Below are 27,650 nucleotides of genomic sequence, written 5' to 3'. Positions count from 1 at the left end.
TTTATATGAACTCCATGATGAGGCTTTATTGATCAGACATGTGCATTAGGAGTCAGAGACACACACATACATGCATGCACATCACAAATGTTTTTCTTACATAGCATTTTTTCATGCACTCAATAGCTCCTCATACATACCTCCACGTTGGTTGCACATAACACACACACACACACACACACACACACACACACACGAGTCAAAAAAATCTGCAAAGAACAATAAAAAACGTCTCCAAAGAACAATGCAATTATAGCAGTACACAACAAAAATACAAATTTACCAAGATACAGTATCTATAATTACTTACCTGGCTTGTTTTATTCAGCTTTAGCAAATGACTTCAGTGTCTTTTGGGTAATCTGTGTGATAGAGATAAATCCACACAGTAACTGATGACTGATTTTGTGTCTCAGTCCAATTGTTTCCATGACGAAACTAATGCAGTTTCAGTTTTAGATCTTAAAGCTGTTTTCCAGTGAATTAGCTCGAGTCTGTCCAGCGCGTCTCTCTCTGTTTGTTTGTCCCTCTTCACATGTGTGTTCGGAGTGATCAATGCACAGCTACAGCTGGTTGAAGGGGACCAAATCCATTGAACAGTTGATTTGGTTCCATTTTACCAGCTTTAGCAAAGCATTTTAGGAGTGAGTCAGGTCAAAAAGGTGACAGGGAGGAGGAGGAGGAAGAGGAAGAAGTGAAGAAGCAAGTCTGGATGGAGACCTGAAAGAGACAGAGAGAGAGAGAGAGAGAGGAGGGCGCGATAAGAAAAAGAGACGTTTACGCACATAGAGAATCAAATAAGCACCCATTTATACATGCAAGACACACATGTACACACACAAACACACAGACACATAGTAAGCAAACAGTCATTGATTATTGGCAGACATGTTGCCCTTGAAAGAGTGCATGTTACTGATGAGAAGAAGCAAATTTATACAAAAAAGAATGAACTTAAGAAGGAGGAAGAGGGGAAAAAGATGAAGGAGAAGAGAGTGTGTGAGAGAGAAGGAAAGATGGAGAAAAGAGAGGAATGAGCCATGTGGGTGATGAAAAAGGGATGAGAAAAACAGGGAGCAGGGCCCTAAGAGATAAGAGAGGAGCGCATATAAACGATGGTTGCAGACAAACTTGAGAAAACAATGAATTCATCACCTAACTGCCAATACTGCTAATGAAGCCAGCGGATAGGACAGCAGGAAAATTAACTCTCATTGACCTCCAGCACTATGTGGAACATCTCTTTCTCACGCTCATATGCATACTAACGCTCACACGCTTCCTCTCCATTGCACCCAGTCTCTCCTCTCTGTTGTTCCTTTCTCACTTATGTTTCAGATTTTTTTTGGCCTGTGGTTCAGGCTGTTCAGCCCTGCTGCCTCACTGAGCATGGTGGCACAGAGATGATGCACTCAGCAGTCTTCCTGCTAGCTGCACAGCTCTGCTTGTCCTTGGAGTAACTCACTCATTTCCTGGTTCAATTAGCCTTAGCTAATCATTTAATCATTAGGAAATAAACTGTTTAAGCAGAGTCTTGGCCCTGGAATTCAAGCTATTGATATTTTCCCTCTAGAAATTTTTTTTCCCTACATCTGACTGATTTTGCATATTTATTTTTTTTTGCATATCCAATGTGACACAGTATTGTCTCTGACAGTTGACTACACTTTGCTTTTCGAAGCTTACAGCGGCTGTATTCAATATTTTGATATCAACAGCAGATCAAATGTATAAGAGAAAAGGCTCACTCGTAGTGATGATCCTGAGTGGAGAATTATCACTCCACTCCACTTTCATCAGTTCTACAGAGCATTTTAGTGTCTTTCAGCTCACTGTTTTGGTTTTATGACATGCATCTTTACTTGTTTTGTTTCAGTTGCACTGTCTTCATCATCAGCATTGTTTTCAACAGCAGCAGACAGCTGTTTTATAGAAAAAGCTCTGATAAACCCATGGTACACTACCTGCCTAGCACAAAACAGCGAACCATCAAAGTTGACAACTATCTAGTGAACAAATTTCAGCATTTAGCAGCTAAAGAATTGTATATTCTTGTCAGGAGTTGGTGCAAACCAGAGACACATTAAAAATGAATGGAACTGCATTCATCAGATAGCAGGAACACAACTCTAAATGTAGGATAATGTCACCAAATGTCCTCTTGATGTGTAAATAAGCAGCAGTTAGCTAGCATGCTTGCTGTTCCAACTGTAACTTTAATATGATTATATAACAGTGTTGTGTTTACAGGTTATTTCTGCCACCCCCCAGTGTCTAAACATTAGATGCAGCCTGAGAATAGTCCCAATCAAATAGTCCTTCCCATTTGAGTAATGTTTAAATAAAACATTATTATCCCTGTTTTAGGAAATTACTCAACCTTAAAAATGGAGCAAATGGGCTTAGAACGTTTTGAGAGACAGGCTAACGCACTATTGGTTTTGATCTTTTCATAGGATTTGTTAACTTAAAAATATAATAACTGTAATTTCTCTGTCATGACTGTGTATATCTACTGTTTCCACCAAAATGTAACACTTCAAAAACTGCCTTCACTTGACTTGCTTCTAAGTATTTAAACCAGTATTTAACAGTCACAGCCTATAGCTCTATATCCTATAGCTGTGTGTGTGTATGTGAAAGAGAGAGATTACACTGTCAGTCCTGTATCAAAGCTGTCCACCCCTCTCCAGATAACAAATATATCAGCCTCACTGCACACAAATCACATTAAGAAAAAATAAATGCTTAAATACTGGCAGTGCATGTAAAGAGCCAAGGAGCAAGATAGGGCCTGTTCACTCTTTCTTTCCCTCTCCCTCCATCTCTCTCTCTCTCATGTTTAATAAACTTGTCACCCAAGAGACCAGGCAAATTGATGAGAGGGATGCATCCTTGACTGAGGAGAAAAAAACAGAGGAAAAGAAGGGAGGCTGGAAAGAGAGGAGAGAACAGCAGGAGGAAGAAAGCGGGAAGTAGCACACGGAGAAGGAAAGGACGAGCCTGCATGGCCTGAATTCTGTACCTGTCCCAGAGCTGCTGTTGTTCTACCTCTGCAACATGCAGCACTGCAGTGTGTGTGTGTTTAGGAGTTCATGTCTGTGTGTGTGTGTTCTGTGCTTCCAAGCATATAACCTGTATGGATGTTCATGTCTATTTTTGACCCCTAAGGTTTGAGTGTGTGTACCATTTTTGTGGACAATGAGACAGTGATCAGACAGTAAGAGCGAGTGTGTGAGTCAGTGAGTGTGTATGTTCTGCGTATTGCTCGCCAAGCTTCTGTGTGTTCAAGCGCGAATATCAACTTCAGAGGAGAAAGCGCTACACATGAAATCCTTTTCATAGCAGGATTTTCAGTAGATTAGGGAGAGAATCCCTTCGCTACGCTGTCTGCGCTTTATTCCGGCAATCTGTGGCCCACACACTCATCAAACGGGCAGCCCTCCTTCACCCTGCGCACCTCCACTCAGATCCGACATCAAACAGAATCATTACACCCATAGCATTTTATCATTAACCTCGCTCAGATGCCTGCTGAAAGCTTCACCGGTGAGTGCTCTTTCAACATTAAACTGTAAGGCAGCTCCATCAAGATCAAAACTACAATAAGTAAAGATGTTGTGCATTCATAAGTCTGGCAGCGCAACAGCACAAGGAAGTGGACTGTATGTGGGTCGTGGTGCTGCATGTATGTGAACTCTTGCATGAGTGTGGCTGCTACTGTAGGTGCCCTCTATCAGGTTGACTGCATGGTTGGAGATAGGCTGGCTACTTGTCTATTCTGGGACTGTGCTGTCCGCTGCATTCCTGCCCTTATATTGGAGACAGGGGGAGGAGGGGATGAGGAGGGATGAGGGTTAGGGACAGCTGGACGCCGGTGGAGAGGGAGGGAGAGACGTAGTGGTAGAGACAATCAGGGAGTCATAGTGGGAAGGTCAGTGGGGGTGTGAGGCGTCCCCAGGGACACAGTACAGGTGGTGTTACAGAGCAGCTGCCAGCCCACTACTATGTACGGCCCCCGCAGGAGGAGTGACAAACCAGTCCCGCAGCGGACTCTGTCACTCTCACTCAGCGTGATATTTTCATTTCAGATGTATGGCCTGACATGGGGGCTGCACTAATACAACCTGCCGTACGCCGCCACTCCCATCACTCACTCACACACCTCTTCACTCACTGACCATGTCGCATACTCTGTGTCTCAGTCCCTGGCTGTCTGGTATTCCTCTCAGCTCTCTCTCTCCTTATCAGGACAAGTGGCTCTCAGTGACTGACTGACTGTCAGGCCATGGCTCTCCATCTGGCTCTGCATTGAGAGAGGGCGAGGCCCAGGAAACCTCTGAGAGCATCACTTCCTTCCACGTCTACGTGCTGCTACTGACTCCTGACAACAGAAACTCCTGACAGTTGTGATGCCGCTGTTACAAAATAACCATTAAAATCCACTTAAAACTGCAATAATCCTCTGTAATGCAGCATTTAAATGAAGCGGATTTAGACAAACCATCCTAATGAAGGCTTCTGTGCATGTCTGATGAAGATGTTTGCCACTTGGTAATTAGCTTAATGCAAGGCACACTATAGTAATGAAACAAGTTGACCTGTGGTCGGGCTGTAAACTTTATCTTCTGTGGCTGTATTTATTCCTACTAATTAGCCACTGACTACAGGCAGAGGGAAATGTGGGATGTATGTATTAAACTGAGCGCAGACATTTATGGTGGAGCTAATACCTATTGAACTGTGATGAGCATTGCTGAAGTGGTGTAAAATAAAAGTACATCAGAAGAGATCAGACTGTAACCCCAGGACTGAGAATGAGACTTTGTACTTATAAGCTGCTGGTCTGGCCCCCTCTCCCCAGCGAAGGCCCCTTGTCATGAGGTTAGCAGTGCTAATGCTGCTGCAGTCCACTGCAGACACCGACTGGCTGGCTCCTCTTCCACCACCTACCCCTCCTCCCCCTGCATTCGGACGTGAGCAGCACCCAGCGGCTGACTCAGCGCTATGCCTGCGCCTGATTGGTTGATCAGAGAAGGAGACAGGAGTGTAACAGGGCCCTTTATCCTCTGCTCAGCCACTTCCTCGCTCCCTTACTCTCCCTGAAGATAAAACACGTCTGTTGGATAAAAATGCTTCCTGACCTTGTGCGGCTGCTCAGCTCAGGTGGCTACCGTAACCGTACGGCGGTGAACTCTTTCTTTATCAGTTGGCAGCCCTCTCAGGGTTACTGTGGCCTGCAATGATGGTATCTCTAAAGCTACGTCCACACTGCAGTTCATAATGTGGAGCAACTTTGACAGTATCTCCACAGACATAAACAGGGTGGCACTTGCTTAACCTTGTGCCCATATTTCACCCAACCTTAACTTTCTTCCCAGAGGATTTGTTTAAAATACTGTGACCAGTTTTGGTTATGATCTTTAAATGTTTCTTGACAGGATCTTTAATGTCTCTATAGGACGTCATTAAGCTTGTCTGCCGCACTCATACTTTGTGATTATTGCGGTGTTTATCTCCCACCGCTCTTGATTTTACCTCACAATGATTTAAACCTCAAAGCGGTTTTATTCTTTAACCTTTTAATCTAACAGCAACACCCTTAAGACGATCAATACCTATTTAGATGATATATTTAATTATATCCCCTCCTTCCTCACACTCTCCCTTCTCTACCTTTCTCTGTAAACCACCACAACATGTAAACAGGGCTATTTAAAAAAAAAAACTTATTTAGCGTTTTAAAAAAAAGGACCAAGGTCTGTATCCTCCATTAATATAACCTTACTGGACTCTTGGGGACTTTGTCTTTTCTTAGACTTTGCAGAGGTAAAATTCTTCACATTAATGTAAGAAGGATGGCACTGTAAGTGTCCTTAATGAGCCACTTTATTCAGTAATTTCACCAAATATATATCCAGAGAGTCTGCGAGCTGGAACGCTGTCCCGGAAGCAGACCGCCTTATGGTACGTGTGCATGAGTTGTCTAACCACCCTTAACTGTCCCTCGGACCTGTCCTCAGCACAGCAACACACCATCAATAAGATGAGTAATGAAATTAAAAAAAACATGTCAACAAGCAGTGAAAGATCTCATCTGAGCCAGCACTGCTGTATATGATTTTATATGTTAAAAATGCTGAGATGTAGCTTCAAAAATGAAATGGAAGTAGTGTCTAAAGATGCTGGGGAGAGCCAGTATTGCTAATTATCTGCTCATAAACTCACATATGGATATATAAAATGCCAGCCGCTAAGTTCTGCATACGGAGCTGTCACTAAACTTCTTGGCAAAGTAGAACAAAGGGAGATAAACGGAGACAGCTCGGATAGAAAGAAATGATGGGAAAAGCCTCAGTTGCTCAAGTGAAAGGAGATTGGATTAAGAGAATGAAGGGCACCGCAGAAGTTAAATGAAACAATTTAACATGTGCATGTTCCTCCTTTTTAAAAGAACTCTCTGAGTGATATCGAAGTGGTGAAGACGCCATCTCGTTTTGTCGGGGAATGATGTCATGATCCATATGCAGTGGCTGCCAAACCGCAGCAGACCTGCCTTCTGTCTTCACCTTCCTTTCTCCCTCTCTCTCTACCTATGCAGGCTGATTCTTATTCTGAGCATGCTGTAATGCCCCCCCCCCCCAACCCCTCCTCCATCTTTTACCCCTCCCTCCTTCCCCTCCCTTAACGAACCACCACTGCCACTTAGGTATTTTAGCCATGCATTCATTATAGGCCGCAGCAGGGCCACAAAGGCACACTTGATATACACTCTGTCGTGAAACAAAAAATCCAATGCAGTTTAAGTCAGAAAGGAGCTTGGGCATAAAGATAGCCCCGGCTGACACGCTTTCTATTGTGAGAGAGTGGGGCACCTGCTCTTTCGAAGTCTGAAAAGCACGCAGAGAGTGAGAGGCTTCATTACAACTGCTCTGTTTTAACTTGGCACAATGGGGATCGAAAGAGGCCCGAGCTAGTTAGAGTCATCTAGATTAGAATCTGTGGCAGATCAGCATCTTGGTTGCTTGTGTGAAGATTTATGTGTTGGGACGGGTAAGTGTGATTAAACTGACCCAACAAAGCTTTTGGCCTAAAGGCAAAATACAGTTTACTATGAATGAAGATGAAGGAGTTGGATGAAGCCAAAAGTACAGTGAGGACTTTTTATTGATTTTCTTATCAACTGTTAATAATTTGGCTCAAGTTAAACATTTACACACAATAGAATTATGTGTTTGCCTCTCCAGTGGTGAAACATAATTAGCTACATTTACTTAGAGCTGCATGTTAGGTTTATTGTTTTAGATTTACAGCGTGTGGCTTCACTTTCACTCTCACAGCTCTTCTCATCAGCATCGTTTCCAGATGCAGCAGGAAGATGTTTTCTCTAAAAACGTCACTGTACACTATCAGCAACTAGCTTCATTCATTTAGTGACTAAACAGCCAGATATCAACTTTCTTTGTGGAGACCAAAACAGAGCAAACAGGAGAGTGATTTAGTGATTTAGTGATATTCATAATGTTAATGTTGTTCTGTGTCTGCTAGATTTAAATAGACAATTACTGTAGTCAACTGCTATTGTTTGATAGATGTCATTTACATATAGTATGACACACTGTTAGAGATTTACCATCAGTATGTAAAGTAGTTAAAAGGAGCTCCACCTGCTAAAAAAAGTGAAATGCTAACTCTTTCTTTGTAATGAAATAGTTCTACTTCTTAGTATTTGAACTTTTTCAATGAAAAATCTCAATACTTTTTCCACTTCTGTGTTTTTTTGTGAATATTCTACTTTGAATATTCTACTCATTTTCTTTCATCTCTCCCTCGTCTTTCTTTCCACATTCTCCTCTCCTCCTTTAGGGATGTTGTGGCCGAACCAGAATGCCCTCCTGCCCTGCAGCCTTATTGTTCCCGTAACAAACCACAGGAGTCCAGGAGTCTCTCTTTCTCCTTCCTTCTCCTCTTTTAAACAGTGTCTCTCCATCTCTCCCTGCCACTGCTATGACCTGGATTCATAGAGCTTAGAGTAGCCCTCTCAGCTTTGTCCAGCCACAGACTGACCAATGGAGACACATGAAAGGAACTCAGATCTGACAGACATACCACCATATTGCAACATAGAAATGTATATGTCATATGACACACAACTTCCTGGTTAATGCAAGCAATTAGAAGCATATTACCACAAATAATGGGTCAATGTGTTTCATGTCATTCCCTTCCCTCCACCTTTCTGCTGTCTCGGCACTATCACTGTGTACCCTCTCTCCAAGCTGTGGACAGATCTGAAAAGAAATGCAGGAATGGCCACAGGCTACTTTTTCCTCATAAAGGATAAAAGTTTTATGCTACAAGTCACATTCACTGTAAAATGACATCACTGAACTCATAGTTTCAGGATTTGTTGCAGCAAGCTTGTACATCATAAAGTCATTATACTGATCTGAGTCCAACAATGACTGCACAGCACACACAGTGCTGAAATTACTGTTGTGAAACTGTTATTATTAGTTATAGTAGAATTTTTAACATTACAAGCATTAGTGGCAATGCATGCTTGCACCACTACTATCCACATTCACACTGTACTCAGCAGTATGTGTGCTAGTGTGATGGGTGTTGTCACTATAGGATAGAACAAAATGTAACCTCCAGTCAGTCAGAAATGCAAACAGAAACTAATACAAACTAAGAGTATGTTTCAAAAGACAAAAACAGTTAATGCATTTTGCCACACCATCACACCAAGACTTTACTATCACCAAAGTGGATGGACCTTACTATTATGTACAGATCGAATAAAGATTTATGTCAGTGTATTGTACTGTACAAATGGTTTTGTATCCATACATTACTATCTGGATAGTCCCATGGATAGACCAAAACCAACTATAAATGTTTCCCACTAACAAGTACACTACATTGCACTAGGTGACATGTTCCTTCATTACCATGAACACATACACCAGTTTATTTTGACCCACATTAAGTATTGTAACTGGATCTGTAAATACTTGCTGGAGCACCAAATGTGCATTAATGAGGCTGAAAACAGTCCCCAATAAATGAACTATTTCCTCCTGCTACAAGTACACCATCCAGCTGTTTTAAATTACTGAGGTTTTGTAAAAAAATAAAAATAAAATAAAAAAAAAGACTTGTTTTTAATGATTTAAATTGTCAGTAGTTGCCAGGGGGCTTGGGCACTGATGAGCACTGATGAACATATTGTTGGTTTTAACACAGAATATAGATTATCACCAGCCTTCTGAAATGACATGTATGATCTTACTAGCCCCACTTATTTTAAAAACATAGAAGTGAAAAAAAGTCTTCTATACAATTACCAGCCTGATTCTGGAGAGTCATTTGATCACATTGCTGGTTCTTGTCAGACCTGCAACGAGATTTGATCCCACCAAGGTGATGTGCTGATGTCGCTGGATCTGACACAGAAAAATGTTTTCACTTCACTGAGTGGAATTCTGTGAAAGGAGACCATAACTACTACAATAGCCTTAGGCCAATACACAACCCACTCATGCTATTCACTAAACCTATAGTTTCTACAGTAGCCTGCTGCTGATACAGCACTACTGCTGCTGTGTAAAGCCCACTGTTACAGATGGTAATCCGGCTATCATATACTGTAATAGTCTCTGTGCAACAAAATGGAAGCAATTATCTCAAAGCACACAACGATCGGTGGAACAGATCACAACACATAACTCTTTATGGGTTTGGGAGATTTACTTTCAGCGACTGACTCTCTCTCTACGTAATTCTTGTTCATTACGACCGCTCTCTTTCTCTTTGTTCCTCTTTTACTTTGTCTAATGATCATTTGTTTCTTGTCTTTCTTGTTAGCCATGATGCCCCGCATACATGTTCTGGAGTTCCACTCTAGCCTTTATGCCACCACCACTTCCTTCTTCCTTTCACTGTCCTTAATGTCTTCTAACTCCAACCTCTATTTCTGTCTCGTTCTTTCTTCCTCTTCAATAACACAAGTTCTGAGCAGTGAGGGTGTTGACAGAGGAATGCTAACTAGCCTTGTCCTGTACTCCTCTGCTCTATATATACACATACACATACATACATACATATATGTATATGTATATATATGTGTGTATATATATATATATATATATGCACTTATAGGAGGGACAGGGGCAGTGATCACAGCCCTGCCTTACTCGCTGCTCTGCCGTTTGACTGACAGACTCCTTGACTGACTGGCTCGTTTTACTGGCTGACAGGCCATGACTAACTCATTGCTTTTGCTACCTTGCTGGCTGCTACAGTCATCTTCCTCCTCTATTGTCCTGTATCACTGCTTATGGCAGTCTGTCTTGCTGACTCCCTGACACTCTGTACTCCTGCATGTTGCTCCCAATTACACTCCATCTCTGGCAGTACCGAAGGGAGATGTATGCATGAGGCCCACACACACAGAGGACATGTTAGCACAGGCAGGTAAATAGAGATGGGCAGGAAGACAAAAATCATGCACAGCCATATGAGAAGCTGGTTCAGATCAAGTCAAACATGTCTAATGTACATCTTGGATGCTCATATTCCACGCCAGCAGGAAATATTTTACAGTGGTTGACTTAACGCTCCAAAAATATCAATCTCCTCAGAATGACATCAGCTGTCTTAAATTTTTGACATTACATTCTGGATGAATAAGTTGATTAATCGGTCAACAAGAAATTAATCTGCAGCTAATTGTTTAAGGAGGCATTGAGAATAGGGACCTGAGTACACTTGACCCCAAAGTCCAGTCCATTTGGTTAGTGTGAACATTACCGTACCGTATCCAGGCACAGATCAATGAACCATGTCCACTTGAAAACGTGGTCTGGAGTACAACTGCACTGGGGTACGGTCTGCATCAGGTGTGAAAACAGCTGTACCAAAACACAGAAGTGCAACATGCTCTTCTTATTCTTTGTGTTTACTGGCAGATCGCAAACCAACTAGGTGCATGCTGCCACCTACTTAATCTGAGTGTGTAGATACATAATTGTAATTACATCAGCATGCTAACATGGTCACAATGACAATGCGGATACCCGCTGAAAAGGCAGAGCATGGATTGGATGCTCATAGACCAGATTCCTACATCACAAGGAATTTTATTTTGACTGGCTTTAGGCTCTTAAATGAATGAGCACTTCTCCTGAATGACTCCTGCTTCTTAAAGGCCCTGAAATGAGTTTTGTTAAGAAAAACATTCAGCTAAAGTTAGAACAGGTTTGGTTATTTCATGAAAGATTTTTACATAGTGTTTATTTTTCTTTGCTCCTGATTGGTGGTTTAAAATGTGTCCACCTCTGAGCACCAATCAGAACATTTGAATCAAAATCTGATGACAGAGGGATTGTTGCCTTATGTTGTCGATCAGATCTGATCAAACAGACTACTGGCAACTGTATTTTTGCCAGTAAATTCCGGACTGTAAATAATTAATTCTACACAAAAATATTCAAAGTTTGAAACCAGATTTCCAGGGCCCGTAGTTTGCTGCTCCTCCTGCTGCTGCACTGTGAGACGATTTCCCCAAAATGAATCTATAGCATGTGAAACCACTCTCTCACACGGTCTTCATTCACTATTCTCATAACCAGTAATGGAAATAACAGTGTGCCCAGGAAGGCATTATATTCTAAGTTATACCTCCTTATGAGATATATGACTGAAACTCCACTTCATATTTTCCTTGAGATGCCTCTCCAGGCAATATATTTTTGAAACACTGCAGGAGATGGGTGCATGTGCTCTGAGGTGGGAGCTGCATTATGAGGAGGCACTGGGACAGATACTGTATATTCTATAACCCAAATGTGTTTTGAACTAATTAAAAAATGGGGTGTTTATTCTGGGGCGAGTGATCAGAAGAAACAATTAGAGGCAGAAATGCCTTTTTCTCATTTTTTGGTCAACTGACAATTACTGTGTCGTAAAATTGTAAATGTTATGACCTTATAAACACAGACAGAGTGTAATTAGAATATTAGAATGACTGTAAACCTTGGCAGTAATTATGATGGTGTCAATGTGAGGGGAACCCGCATGTGAAAATGTGTGTGGTGTGTGTGTGTGTGTGGTAATCTCCAGCGAGCAGGGGGAAACAGTAGCAATGGGGACGTAGAGGAGGGGGATGCGGCCCACCACCATCACAGTGCCCTTGTTCCTTTAATTACTTCCCTCTGCTTCACAGCTTCACTGCATAACAATTATCCTGCGTGTTCATTTGAAGGGAGCAGACCCTCTCTCTTCATACCATACAGTAATGGACAGGCTCTGGTGTCAGCAACATCACTTGATGTACAGAGAACACTAGTGGGAACCATTAAATTAGACTCGGGCTAATATAACTGTCTTTCACCTTTTTTCCCCCCTCTCTGCACCATCAACAATAAACAAGTGATGAAGTTGCCTGTGGCATTGTTCATTCCAGATGTGAAGTTTTTCCACCCTGCATTGCATTTTAGGAGCTAAATGTGTTTGGCAAAATGTTTAATAGCAGGAAATTAGGAAATAAACTACAAAGTGATGTAATAATTTACAAATCCAGCTGGTGTCCTACAACTGTTCAATTACACACCGTTGGAATGTTAGATTCTTCACCTTTTAGCAATTTGTCTGTGGCTTTGGTGTGCGCTTTTGTGTTCGTACAAAAGACATATACACATGCATGCACACATACACACAGACGGATGGGAAGGGGTTGGGCCTTTTGCAGTCTATTGGAGTCTAATTCAAGCAGATGTCTGTTTAATTGATCGAAACAAATTACCTCAACATTGATCCCTGTCCCGGCGTAGGGGCTGATCGGCTTTTTGGAGGCACACTGTGTAAGCGCATGTGTGTGTGTCTAGAGCAGGGTGATTCAGCTCTGACCCACTCACAAGAAAATGTATGACTTAATCGCTAAATGATAAATCGTAATTTGGTTTCTGATTATGCTGTGTGTTTTCTTAATCGATTTTCAGTTTCCCTTTGAACTGATGCACCATCATTCTCACATTAAAATGCTGGGCCAATTAACTAATTGACTTTTAAGGCCCATAATTATGAGTAATTCATTAGGTTTCTGAAGTCATTTATTATCAGGGCCTTATCTTTTTTTTCTTTCATCTGTTGTCATCGGTCTTTTTTCTTTTTGTTGAGAGTAATTTGTCTGCCATGATTTCAGTGACACATCTACTGTACAGCACATGTTCCATCTCTAATAAGCTCAGTGTCTATTTTAACACGCCTCTGTAATGACTGAGTGCATGAGCAGTTTGCCTGTGTAAAGTGTGAAATTACACATTTACTCTGGCTCCCGCTCATCGCTGATACTACAAATAAAAGCTGCTTCTACAGTAGGAGAAACAAATCAGTGAGCCACTACTCTCAGTACAGATACATTATATCCATGTAATGTGTACATATTAGAAAAAAAGAACATAAACAGCACGATAAATCAATACTGTGGCTAGCCGTGCTGGTGTTGATAGTATATAATGTATTTGTCCTATTGCGACTTGCTGAGTGTCTGTGTGTCTATATACACATTTAATTTACATTACACCAGTACATGTGACAGAATTTGTGTTTGTATTTTATGTGTGTGCCTGTTGTTTGAGGAATGACTTTGGGGGGTTCAGATGTACATTCCCCCTGAGATTCACTTTAGAGACATAAACACAGAAGGGGATATAATAGGCTGTGTCTGTGTCCTTGTATCAGGGCGAGACGACATATACATTACCACTCCACCGCATCTGTTTCAACTTCCATTACTCTTTACCCCTATTATATTGTGTAGATTGCTGCTGATGCACACTTACTCTAAACATGATTAAAAGAGAAAAAATCCTGGCAATAAACTCTGACACTTAATATAAAAAACCTGATTTTACAATCTCATACCTCCTTCCAGCTCACACCTTCTCTCTCTGGTCTTCTGTCACACACATGCAGCACAGGTACACATTGCATGGATACAAACTCACAATCCATGATTTTATGTTTTGTGCTCACACTCACAAAAGCAGAGAGAAACTAAACTCCCCTGACCAGAGGCCATTAAAACGCTAAAGGCCTCACCGGCAGCCTTTTTTCCCCCGCATTGCTACACAGCAGCCACACAAAGCTACAGAAACTCAGCCGTGATTAAAATTCAACTTATTTTCATTAACAATGTTTTTCTTGTGATTGCATTGCCATAAAAGTAACACTAAAATACATATAATCATTAAAAACTGTCTTTCTCATTTTTCAACTGAACACGCAAATTTGTTATTTTTCTATTTATTAAAATCTTTCCTTCTCTGGCACTAAGTCATCACCATTGACGCATTTCTGCATTGAACTTCCCACTGCAAACATTATTGGCAAATTAAGCTTTTTTGTTGCAGAGGCTCTTTTTTTGTCTGTTCAGCTATATTAACTCTTGCTGCTAATCTCACTACAAACCACCCACTTCTTCTATTTCTTTCATACCCTCCTGAAGTGTTAAACAGGTGCTCTTATCTGTATCAGGGGAGAACACACAAAAAGCATGCGTATGCTACATCCCACACATATACTGCTAATACTAGAATGGGGATGTGTGCAGTGCACATACGTTTTGTCTACACCGAAGAGAAATATAAAAATAAGGAAAGAGATTATCCTGGATAGTGATCTGTCAAACACCTATCAAACATTAACTTAGAAACTTAATTTTACTCACTTTTCTTATCATTTTTACTTACATCTGTGGTATTATTTATTTCCAAAGGTTTATGATCTTTCCATTCTAACCTGTTATGTGAAGCACTTTATAAAGTATGTTTCAGTATAAGCAGTGTGAACAAAATCATGACTGACTTTTTTGGTGCTTAATAATGAGATATTACTGGTGGGTGCTATAAACAGCCACAGCCATGCATAGTGATCGCAGGACAGATGCTTCGGCATCAATGAAGGCCCTTGCTGATGCAACAAAATTGCTGTGAAATTGTGCTCCGTCGCTGACGTTCCTTTCATTGGAGGTGTAATGGGCGGTTGGGCGGGCAGAAGTATCGATGTGTAAACATATGATTAAGGGTGTATCTACATCCATTTATGCTGTAGCTGTGAAATGAGGCTCGTGCACATCTGAAATAGATCAGCAGTTTGAAATTTATAAAACACAGGCTTGTACATACATAGTTTTAGAAACAGACTAAAAGAATGCATGTGCATATTTCAGCCTGTGTTTTAATCATGAACCTACACAGAGTTTTATGCATCTGGCTGCTGTTGTTTTTGGAACAAATCTAAAATCTAAATTTGTTCATAAACTCAGTATGGTTGATTGACTGTTGAGCTTTATCAGTAGCTGACAGACAGGGAGTGGTGATTCAAACCACAGTTCATATACACATACAGTACATACAGCCAGCTGTACTGTAGATTTTGCATTAAATTCCACATTCACAGTGGCAGATTTTTTTAGTCGTTACAGTCAATGTTCCACATGACTGATCTGTATGTAACTACTGCTAATCCCTCACTGGGCCTGTGGATTACTAGCTTTGCCTCTGCCCTTGTGTGGACTCCCAGATGGGGAAACCAGTCAACCAGCCAGTGAGTCAGCCGGTAAATCAGCCAGCTCTACCAGCCGGATACCCAGCCAGCCAAGGAGAGCAGGGAGAGAGGGTCAGGGCAGCCCTGAGAAGAGGCTGGAGGTCTCTGTGTACGTGTGTGTGTGTGTTCGCATGTGTGTGTGTGTAGATGGATGGCTGTCTAGCGCAGAACAAGGGAAAGCGGTGCCGCTGGTTTACTTTTAGTGGGGCCCCCCAGTCGTCCGGCTTTGGCTGTCTCAGCACGGTGCCGCAGTCAGCATTGTTGCATATTTAATGTCCTGATGAGAGCTTCCACCTGCTGACACAGGCAAAGTGACAGAACAATACCCGCCCATCCCCCTCGCACCCCCCCCGAACATACGCACACACACACCAGCCCTGAACACCATCATCAATCCAGTCTCCCTCTCTCTCTCTGCCTCTTTCGCCTCGCCTCATCTCACACGCTCACTCGCCACAACTCCCTCCGCTCCAATCCCACTTCAGTCTACGCTGCTCTCTCGTTTCCCCTTTGTCACCCCCCCCCCAGTCTCTCTCACCCTCAGCACTGTGCCCTTCTATCTTTGAATTCTCCCACAGTACAACGACCTTTCCTTCTGGTTCTTACAAATCACTGCAATAAATCCCTCCAACATAAAAACACACACACACACACACAGATCACACATCACACACTTGTACTCACTCACAAACACACACACTATGTTTGGGGGGGGGCTTTATGAATATGTTCCCCACTGAAGTGTGTTTTATGCATTTTTGGACCCAGTTTATCTCAATGGCCTCTTCATCTGTGGCTGTTTAAGATTAGAACTGTCTCTCATATTGATGGTTAATTAGCTTTGAAACACACTGGCTGCGTGTATTGTAATGTTACACAATTCTTCTTGGCACAAAGCAGTTGTGCAGCGAGCACTTCTCATTTATGGTCCCCAGTTAACATTTTTTTCTCATAAAATAAGATTGGCAGCAAATGTAATCCAACTGCAGATCCCTGTCAGCCCAGCAGCTCCCACACAGGCAAAACGCCCTGAGGTGTACACCTGATCAGGGCCAAATTACCGCACTGAAACTGGCCCAAATAACACCTAAACAGGGACAGGTAAACCCTAACTAGGTCACATACAGTATTTATATACAAAGTAGGCCAAAATACATACACTAAAACCTGACACGATTGTTATACCTGCTCCCAAACCACACCCGGATTAGTCATTGTTCCAGCATGCATATACATCCCATACATACTTAATCAGAGCTAAAGAATTATCACTCCAGAGTCTTACCAAAAAAGCATTCTGCTGGCTCAGCAGGCTGAGACAGATATCATGTAGCCTGACATTGTGGGTTTGACTCAGAACTGTCGTCATACGTCATTTTCTCATTCCAGCTTCCTATTTTTCCTGTCACTCTCCCCTCTTTTAACTCTATAGTAAATGCCATAAAACATAAACTTTCTCCAGGCACTGCTCTGAAGATTTTCAAGTGTTGTGTTGTCCACACTGAAAGAACCAGCAGATCAGGATCTGATCAAAAATTGAAACAACTGCTACAAAGCCATATTTTGACTTCACATTTGTTCACAAAGTACTGGTTTCTGCATGTCAAAATCGCTATGTATGATAGGAAGCATTCATAACCAGGCCAACAAGTTGATCCCAGATCCAGACAGTGTGACTACAGACAGGCGTCTGAGTCTCGCAATCTGTTCAAGAGTCGTACAGCCAGTCTCTGCCTCTTCCTCTTTCTGACCATACTCTCGGACCATGCTATCCATTAGCAAGCATTTAATCACTGCACCATTTACGGGAAACTGCTGTCTGTCTGTGGTGTGTGTATGTGTGTGTAGCGGGTGTATTTTTGTAGCATTATCATATTCACACTATGCAATCCGAAAGCCTGATAAATGACTGAAATGAATGAAAAAAAAAAGGTATTGTAAAGAAAGCGGAAGGTGTTCTTGAAATCACTGCCATTAGACCATTAGAGTGCAGAAAATATGTCTGCTTTTCCGCAAATAAACTCAAAAGAACAGAGTGAAAGAGATATCCAAAAATCTATTGCGGGCGAGTGGAAACTGCTGACTGGAGTTGCAGCTGCATCTACAGTTTTCTACTGTATGCATCTCTCTGCTGCACCAAGCTGACTGGACTCAACTGGGCCACATCAGGACAGGAAAAGTGTGTGCACACACACTGCACATGTACATGAACAGCTCATATAGAATACCTGGGACTAATATGTGGAAATAAAACACAGAGAAAATCCTCTCCAGTGAGTTTCCATGTGGTAGATTCAGTTTGCAGACTCAGTTAAGTTTGCGTTTAAATGTTCAAGTTTCGTTCAGATGCGGCGCTGTAATTTTTCCCGACCTGGGATACATACTTCTTTACATTCCATAGTTGCTCTTGTTCATATGGGCATATAAAGAAGTATGTCCCCCAAGCAGGCCACTGTCCTTGGTGGCGCATCAGGCCCCCCATCCCCGCCCTCTCCCTCTATCCTGCTCCACCTCAGCTTCTCCTCCTCCTCCTCCTCTCGCAGAACATACCCTTAACAATCAACACTCAACGGTGAGGAAAAAATGTTGAATAAAGATTCATACAACCCCCCACCCCCATCCCCTCACCAGGTTCAGGGTCCGCCTGGACATCAGCGACTTAGACAGAAGATACAGTTCACACATATAGACAAACACACATTTAAAAACTCAGGAATAAAACAAACACTTCATAAAAATAAAACTTAAAAGCCTGTTATTATGCTTAAACGACTTTTCTCACTGCTGTAAAAATGACCCAGCCTGTTCCTCTGACCTGCCACGTAGTTCTTGATCAAAGCTTGTTACATCCTTAAAAAGAAACAGATCAAAACATTTAAATCTGGATTTTTAGAAATTCCACCATGCCACATCACATCATAGAATGATACAAGATCACACAGACTCATTTACACACCATTTCATCTAAAAAGCCTTGTCACCAAGAAGAAGCACCACTTTTAAAAGTCATATTTCACTCAGAACATTAAAATTGCCCCTTTCTAACTGAAAACGTTTTTGTTTTGTTTTTTTCTTAAAGAGCTGCAATACTACAGCATAACTACACTGTCTGGTGACCATGTGTCTGCTTTGCCTTGACATACTGTACATTATGAAGCAGTTTCTCACACACACACACACACACACACACACAGACACCCGGCACGCGATTCACCTTGAGTGTCACGCTTAGAGGTTCAGCTGCAGCGGTGGAGTGAGGGGGGTTAGGTGGGAAGGGAGGAGGGTGGGTTGGGTGGGGGGTCGAGGGATGAAGGGAAATGAGGGAGATGTTGCACTTACCTACGGGCAGATGTTGGCTCGAGATCCCCCCTCTCTAACTCCCCCTCCTTCTTCTCCTGCTCCTCCTCCTCACCCTCCTCCCCTGCTTCAGCTGGGCCGATGCACCAAAGAGAGAAGCAATAAAGCGAGAGCAGAGAAGAAAAGGAGACTGGGAAGAAGAAGTGCTTCGCTCTCTCTTCTCTCAGTCTGTGTCCCAGGTGCTGCCTCTGCAGTCTCTCTCTCTCTCTCTCTCTCTCTCCGCGTGTGTGTGTTTAGCCACATACACTCTCTCTCAAACATCCTCACTCTGATCCTCTCTCTTTCTCTCCTTTCCTTAATCTCTCCCTCTTCCTCACACTGAAAACTTTTAGTCCGGCACACAGCCACTGGTCCCACCGGTCCTCCGCCACTGAGACCAACCCCCCCCCCCGCCATTTATCTCTTTGCCTCTCTTCCTCACACACACTGTCCCATGCAGTCTATAGGCTACCATGCTATGCAGTCTCCCCTTGACTGCCCACTCCCCTCTATATAGCATGTGCTCTTATTCTCTCCCTCTCTCTCTTTCTCTCTCTTTTTCTCTCCCGCTCACACACTCCACACCACACACTCTCTCTCACTCTCCTACCTCTCTTTCAGTCAAACTACAGTAGTGTTACAGTTCCATGCTGAGCAGACGGTGGTCATGATGAGGTTGAATGGCATACGTGGCGTGGCACGGGGACAGGTTTGAGGGGAAAAGCAGCCAGAGCAGACTAAAGGAATGTCAATGTGTGTGTGTGTGTGTGCGAGTGACCTACTGTGCATATCTGTCAATCTGTAAATGTATGTCAGTATGCATATTGTGTGTGTGTGTGTGTGTGTGTGTGTGTATGCATGCAAATGTTTATATGTGTGTCTTCAATTGCCCTTGTTGCTTGAGTGAACCCCATTCATCTGAGACCCCTGCCCCCTCCCATTAGCCTCAGTCCCTGATCCACAAGCTAACCCGCACACCCCCACCCCCATCCACCCTATACACACACACACACACACACATAGACACACACCTCCCTGCCTGCCTCTGCTGTCTCCCGTCCTCCCCTCCTCCCCCCACCCTGTCCTCTCAGAGATCAATACCAATTTATAGGCAAATGCACAAAGGCTGAGTCGTGCTTTTAATGAATTGAACCATTGCTAACGTCAGGCATCTAATGAAGGCTCTGAGAGAGGCGTTAAGAAAACCTATGGCGGGAGCAGGAGGAAGCATATAAGGGTTATTCGGAGTGTGTGTGTCTGTGTGCAGCTGCATGTGTATTTGTGTGTGTGTTTGAATAACAGAAATAACAGATGAACAGCTGTTACTGTGTCACAATTTTCCAACTGGGCTTCCCCTTCACATATTTGATGCTACTAATATGAGGCCAGTTATGACATAGAAGATAAGCTAGTAGGGAAAAAAGGGGGAGCATGTTACGCTGACATCCCAGAATGCACTGCTCCTGAAATATCAGGAAACCCTTCTTTTGTCTTTGGGTGTCAACCTTTCACCTTGAATGAGAATTACAGTTAATCAAATCTCATGAAAGCTCATGTTGAGGGTGAACAGTTGACACAACAAAATAATCTCTCCAAAACTATTTATAATAGTCTATTTTTTATGTGCAATGGACAAAAGATATATTTTTCTATATGAGCATGCCTCCACAGTGAAGTGGAAAATGGATATTTTGAAAAAGCAGCTCTGTGAATATTTTTTCCCCTTGTTTTTGTGTGTAGTCACCACCGTCCACTACACAGGTACTGTATATTGCTTTTCCATGCTATATAATTTGACTCTTGTGTCTGAGTGTATCAAGTGCATCTGCAAAACCTATGTGAATATGTCATCCTCTCTGGGCCCCCCCAATAGCCCCTTTGTGTGTTCCTACCACTGTGGAACCAGTGCCATGGGGGCTGCGCACATCAGCCCTGCCCGCCCAGTAATTAAACTAAAAGTCTCTTCCATAAATCACACTCGTCCTCTCCTCTCTCTTCATCTCTCTCATTCCTCCCCTCTTTTCTCTTCCAGCGACGGAACGAAGGTTTTGTAAATCACCAGCCGGGGCTGGTAAACGAGGGGGCTTTGCACATGTGCACACACGCAAACACACAGATACACTCCAGCACTTGACACAGACACATTACTAAGAATTAAGTTGCCTGTTCGCTCTGGCCTTTATGCCACTATCGTCACAATATTCCAGGCAGGAATTACAATTCTCCAGAGAAAAATACACAACTGCTGTAGATTGTAAGATAAGGGCAGTCTGTAATATGCACCCTGCATTGCACTGTGATACACAGCTTTGCAGGAAATGAATGGAATTTGCCGTCTGGCATGACTTCTTTAATCCTTACAATAAAGTGCATTAACAAAAGGCATTTTTCATCCCAATAAACCAGTTGGAAACAGAAAACAGCATAAATCCTCATCGTCTATATTACAAACCTTGTTTCTTTCTGTATATTCTCAACATCCACAGTCGCTGCTGTTAAGCTAACATTGTACAAAGTCAAGTTTCACACCCACTGCAAGACTGCTTGCTAGACAGAAAGACAGACAGATTCTCTTCAAACAGCTGCATGTCTACTTTAACTGCCACAACCATGCAGGCGTTCTCCTATAAGGCTGGGCTGGGACACCCAACACCTTGCCACCTCAAGCAATTCACCATGAAGCCTGTCAGGGCTCCGGACGCTTGACAGACAGCTGACCACCACTGATCTCTCTGGTATCTGCTAACTGGGTAAAATTAGCCTGGGCAGCAAGAGAGAGAAGGAAACAGAGACAGAGGGATGGGAGCATATGCATGACACTTTTAGAACCTTGCTTCCACTTTAAACCTCTCCCTCTCTCTCTCTGGAGAGTGACACATGTGTGTGTCCTGTCTATAGATAGAGCTGAGGCCCCACTGGGATGGCTGCATGGACGCTGAGCTTAACACTGGGGCACATTAGAACATACTCATGTGGTGTTTCTACTGATAAACTTCACCTGTCCTGCATTCAAATATAGTCCACTGAGCAGGACTACACTGGTTCAACACCATGTGCTTCTACACAATGTTCTTCTGCTGCCATATGAAAAATTTTATACTCTGCGGCACATATAATATGTAAAATGCAATGTAATATTAACACACAAATATTTCCCCCCCCAAAAAATGCTGTGGTGCTGTAGTGGATAATGTGAATGGAAAATATATTTGAGAATTCAAAAGACTGTAAATATGGATTGTCATGTCTAGTAACAGCTATATATTTGTATTATTTACAGGTTTGTAAATTCAGCTTGTACATAGGAGGCTGACAAACAACCTGAGTTTGTTACCTTTATTTGACAACTTGCTACACTTGCACTAATGCACGGTATAAATTCTTTCTTCATAAAAAAAGATATTGTGTAGTTTCCCTTAAGCTGCTTAACATTTTTATTCAAACTGATTTCCACTGAATATCAATCTGACTGCACAAGCTGAGCAGAAAATACTCCAGAGTGTGACACCTCAGCGATAACCTTTGACCTTTTAACCTCACATGAATGTGTGGAAGATGGGTCTTTGTCAATATGTGAATTACAAGCTGTGACTGTAATGCTTTCCCTGCTAAAGCAATTCCCGCAAGGAGTGGGTTGATAAATAAATTAAATGACTCTTTCCAGCTTTAAAACTCAAAATCTATGTTTTCCAAAGGAGCAGCAAAGGAAAAAAAAAAGAGCTGTGTGTGAAGGTGGCTGGGACAAAGCACTCTCGACACATGCACACAAACATGTACACATTCACAAATATATGCAGTGAGTAAGGACACTCAGAAAAACACTTATTTTACAAGCATCTAAACACACACAGAGACACTTCCACACCTACCGTAGTAAAAGTGATCCAGATAGGGATGGTGGCCCATGCGGAGTGAAGCGGTCGCTGCAGGCAGAGTCCCTCCTCCCTGGAAGCTGAATCAGCGATGGAGAGTTTAAGGATGCGGAGAGGAAAAGAGAAGGAGGAGGAGGAGGAGGAGAGGAGGAGTGAAAAGAGAGGAGTGGAGAGAAAAGAAGAGGGTCACGGGACTTGCAATGCCTCTCTCTCTTTCTGGATGGGGTGAGAAAGGAGGAGGGGAAATACAGGCTGACCAAGAAAGAAAAAAAACCTCATAGAACCCAGTGCAGGTAGAAAAGAGAGCAAAAATAGTGGCCATTAAAAAAAGCCAAGAGGTTTGTTTAAGAGGGCTCGATTGGAAGTGATGACTGGGCAATGAAATGCGTCAGGCGGCAGCTGCCCGTCCCTCCACACCACACCAGGCCATGTAAAGTTAGAAGGAAGACAGCTGATCAGAGTGCCAGAGAAGGAGATGGAGTGAGATAGTGAGTGCTGACAGAGCTGAAGGACAAATCAGGAAGAGGGACGCAGGGAGGGAGGGGTTGAGAGAATGAAAGAGTGAGTAAGGAAAGAGCGGGTGAGGAAAACAAGAAAAATAATGGATTAAAGAATAAAATCAAATAGAAGGAATGAAGGAAGAATGGAGAGGAAGAGAAGGAAAGGCAAGATAATTAAAAGGCAGAAGTAAGAAAAAAAGAGGTTACAGAGGAAATGATAAGATGCTTGGAAGAATGAAAGGAGAGAAAAGAAGAAAAAGAAGGAAGAGAGGGATGATGGAAGCAAGTAAAGAAAAAAAGGATAAAGCATAGTGGGAGGTAAAAAGTTTGGGTGGATGAAACGTGGGAAAAAAGCAAAAAGAGGAAAGGAAAATAAAAGATAGGTGACAACAAGTAATAGCAATCTGAGGTTTTAAAAGTAAACTTAGTTATCTCTTACTTTTTCCTGTCTCTCGTCCTTTTGCCCCATATTCCACTTAGTCACTTTCCCGATATCTTGTCCAGCAGTTGGTGAAAACAATTCCTCCAAAATGAAGAGACGAAAGACTAGAAAGATTTCCGCAATTTAGCAAATCAAATTGTTGGCATAAAAAAAGGGGTTCTTGAATAAAAGGTCAACTGATGCTGCTCACAGGCAGAGTTTGTACATTGATTTTTGTTTTTTTCAATTTGAGTGTCAAAAATAGACGAAAGCAAGTTCAAATGAGAACACTGTAAGGGGGGAGCAAGTGAGAGGTTCAGCATGGTCAGAGGAAACCCCCTCCATCCCAGGGTTTTTATACCAAGGTAAGAACCAGAGCTGCGCACCCTTCCACCAGCCCACCCGCGCAGCCATGCTCCACGGCCTTATTTAGTGAAGCGTGGCAAAAAATAGCCTCCCAAGTGCTGCTGGGGGTGTCTGGGTTAAAGTAGGTGGGTGGGAACGTGGGAGGAACAGGGCGGGGAATACTGGGAGGTGAGGCAGGGGGGTGTCAGGGAAGGCTGGTGGTGGTGGTGGTGGTGGTGGCAGTGATAATGATGCAGTCACTTTTAATCATTCTCTCTGCCAGTTGACTAGTCTGGTCTGAGCTTGATTTACTTTTTTTTTTTTTTTTCTGTTGTCGACACTTAGTGTGTCACATTACTGTCCCATACCGTCTTCTGCTCGTGAAACTCAATCTACTTTACTTACAGTCTATCTGCGCCATGCCTGTCCTTGGGCTCAGCTCCTTAACCACAGTCCTAGATTAGTCATATTGATGCATATGTAGACAATAAATGACATATTGGTAATCCTTCTGCTCCTCAAATTTCAAATTACTACTCCAAAGCTCAATCTGAACCCTGCATATTTTTGCAATGTATATTTGGGAGGGTACGACATAAGACTTTATCATCAGTTCGAATAATCCAAGCCAAGGTAGATACATTTAATCAAAAAATCCAGGCCTGGTTCCCAAACTTTAGGGTCCTGACCCCTCCAGGGATCACCAAAGCATGTTCCCTTAAGGATGAATTGTAATAACTTTGATTATCATTAACTTTTCATCTTGCACCATCATCAGATAAAAATATTACACAACGACTGACTTTCCCATCAGCCTCAGTTGTACCTCTTGTGTTTCATTTTTTTATGTTTTAAATACATCGTTTGAGGGTCACAACTAATTTTGTTGTATCCCTACGCAATGAAAGGCTTTCTGATCTGACCCCAACCCTGTAGAGCTGCTTTGCAAATGTTTGCATGCCAACCCACTAAACTAAGATGGCGAACAAAATCAACATTTCCTGCCAATAATTAGCATTAACATTATCACTGTGATCTTAGCATGCTAATTGTTAGCACTTAGCGCAAAGCATTATGCACTACTGTATGTAGGCTCCCAGAGCTATGTGTGTGGCTGTAGTATCTTAATTATATAAAGGATGCCTATCTTCATTTATTAAACAAAACTTTGAAATACAGAGAGAATAAGGTGTATTGTGTAGATGTGAGCAGAAGGCATACTCACAGAGCCTTACTCCCTGCAGAGTTAGTAGTTAGCATTTCTGCTAGATAGTTGGCTGTCTATGCCTTCTACGACAAAACAGCTAATGGCACAATGGCCAAGCACCACAAAGAAAAGAATGCTGTATGTGTCAAAAAGAGAAAGAGGATTTGCCAGAAAAGTTATATTGACCTTGGCTTCACTTCGTCAGACAGTTCACCTACAATATCAAGCAACTTCAGGAGGTGATGAAATTGTGGCTGCCAGAACAAAATGCCTGTCATTCACCAAAATGTAAATGTCAGAGAAGTCACACAACAGCGACGAAAACAGCTAGCCTAACAGCACCTCTCAGCACTGATCGTCTCAACTCACAGCTAAAAAAAATGCATCAACCTATTTCCCAAATGTTCACACCACACTATTTCTTTATGTAGAATAAGAAAAATATACAGATGTGCAATTGTAAATGTATGGCAGCTCTGATTGTAGCTGTGGTGTTCATAGTTGATTATCAGTCAAATTCCGTCAAAATTGTTAGTTGACTTCCTGCAATTACCCCTGTTTGGGTTCAGTGCACCATTATTACTCTTAATGTTATATATTGAATATAATATCAAATATCCACATAATAAAAATGTGTCGAAATAAATGCTTTATTATTTCTTCAGTAATGTGCCCATGTGAGTTTGTTTGTATGGTAGGTATTGGGAACCACTAGCATAGAGTGTGTTTTCAGATTTTTGCCTTAATAAAATATACTAAATATACTAAAATATACATTTTGTTTCCTAATCATGTGGAAGTCCATATTTTTAATACGTGACTTAATGAAAATAAAAAATTTAAAAAAAGAATAGTTAAACAGTACCCATGTAATTCCACCCTCCTCAAAGTCTTGCCCTTCAAAACTGACAGGCCTTGAAATCAGCACTGAAGTCCGCTTAAGCCTGAACACCCTCATGTTCATACCCTGGCGTTGCCCCGCGCCGAATCTCCCCACTGTATTTTTAGCCCTGCCAAATAAAGAGGTGCGAGGCCTTCCTCTGCCACCCACCCAAACTCCCACACACCCTCTCTACCAGCTGTACTCACAGCACCCTGTCTAAGTCATGTCTGAGTCTGGGACTACATCACATTTGGTGGCACCATGGTGGTGCATGTATGTGTGGACAGCATGGCAGAGGAGGAGAGAGAGAGAGGGGAGGGTCCCTCATACAGACAAGCAGGGCGAAAGGTGTCCACTTTGTGTGTCTCTCTGAGCTGATGAAGAGTCTCAGGTGGGGCAAATGTATCTGTGGAGAAGGCGGACGAGAGACACAGCGAGATGGAAAGAGAGAGGACGCGGGAATTGAGAGGACAGCAGGAAGGGAGGAGAGATGGGGAAAGAAAGGATATTGATTTCCACCTTAAAGAGGCAATCTCCGCTTCTCAAGAACTCCAGGGACCAAGTGTGTATCTGCACTTGTGTGTGTTGTGTGTATGATCTGTCCTGGGACCACAGCAAAGACTGGAGGCACTGGTGCAGACATCAAGACACACACATATGCACACACACACACACAGAGAGAGAGTTTTGGAATGTTAATCATGTTCAAAAAACTGAAACAGAGAGCAGAGCAAAAGACAAAATAACACCTTTAAACTATTCACTCTTCTGCTCTGGCTCCTTCACAGGTATCCTACTGCTCCAATTAGTCCTATTACCCTAAATCTTTTCCTTTTTTCCCCACTTCTTAATTTTATTCATGGCTTCTCACACTTTCTTCTCAGCTGCTTTTTTTTCTTCATATACCAAAGATTTACATTGGCCTGACTGGTGAGTCAGAATGCTCCCAGTGACAAGTGCTCAAGATTAAAGTAACATCAAAGGTATATTTTAGATATAGTACAGATGGAGACAAATTCATAAAATCTGATTCAGAAATAAAAACAAGATTTACAAATGTGTATACCAAATTGTGAATAAATGATTGCGTTCATACATCATCCAATATATGAACGCCATCAATGAATGTAAAACAATTACACAAATATACACGCAATACAACGCAAGTTGAATATTCGACCAGTATATTAGCAATGTTTGCTTTACACAAATGTAACTCACATATACATATACACACATACAGTTAATCTGTGCACATGGATTCAACAATTTGTAAATAAATTCAACAAATAAGAGTAGGCTTACTATACAGCAGTAATGATATTTCACGTATATGTTCAGACATTTATATGCATAGGAAGCATTTCAAATAATTTTATCTTAAAGCAACTTTATGTGACTATTTTATCTTAAAATAACAGCAAATAACAAAATCATTTTGATGCTACGCTGACTTCTAATGGGGAGAATG

At 42.2% G+C, this 27,650-nt stretch overlaps 1 long non-coding RNA gene across 1 annotated transcript; it reads right to left on the bottom strand.

Annotated features, from left to right (window-relative positions):
- On the bottom strand, nt 1-24,065 carry LOC108884610 (uncharacterized). The gene is made up of 3 exons (XR_001961079.2): nt 23,763-24,065; nt 22,821-22,903; nt 1-720 (listed from the first exon to the last, which is right to left on the bottom strand). It is a non-coding gene; the product is annotated as an uncharacterized LOC108884610 (long non-coding RNA).
- Nucleotides 24,066-27,650: the final 3,585 nt, after the last annotated feature.

This window comes from Lates calcarifer, linkage group LG6, assembly GCF_001640805.2.
Source record: "Lates calcarifer isolate ASB-BC8 linkage group LG6, TLL_Latcal_v3, whole genome shotgun sequence".
NCBI classification, from domain to species: domain Eukaryota; kingdom Metazoa; phylum Chordata; class Actinopteri; family Centropomidae; genus Lates; species Lates calcarifer.
This window is presented reverse-complemented; position numbering and strand designations above follow the sequence as displayed.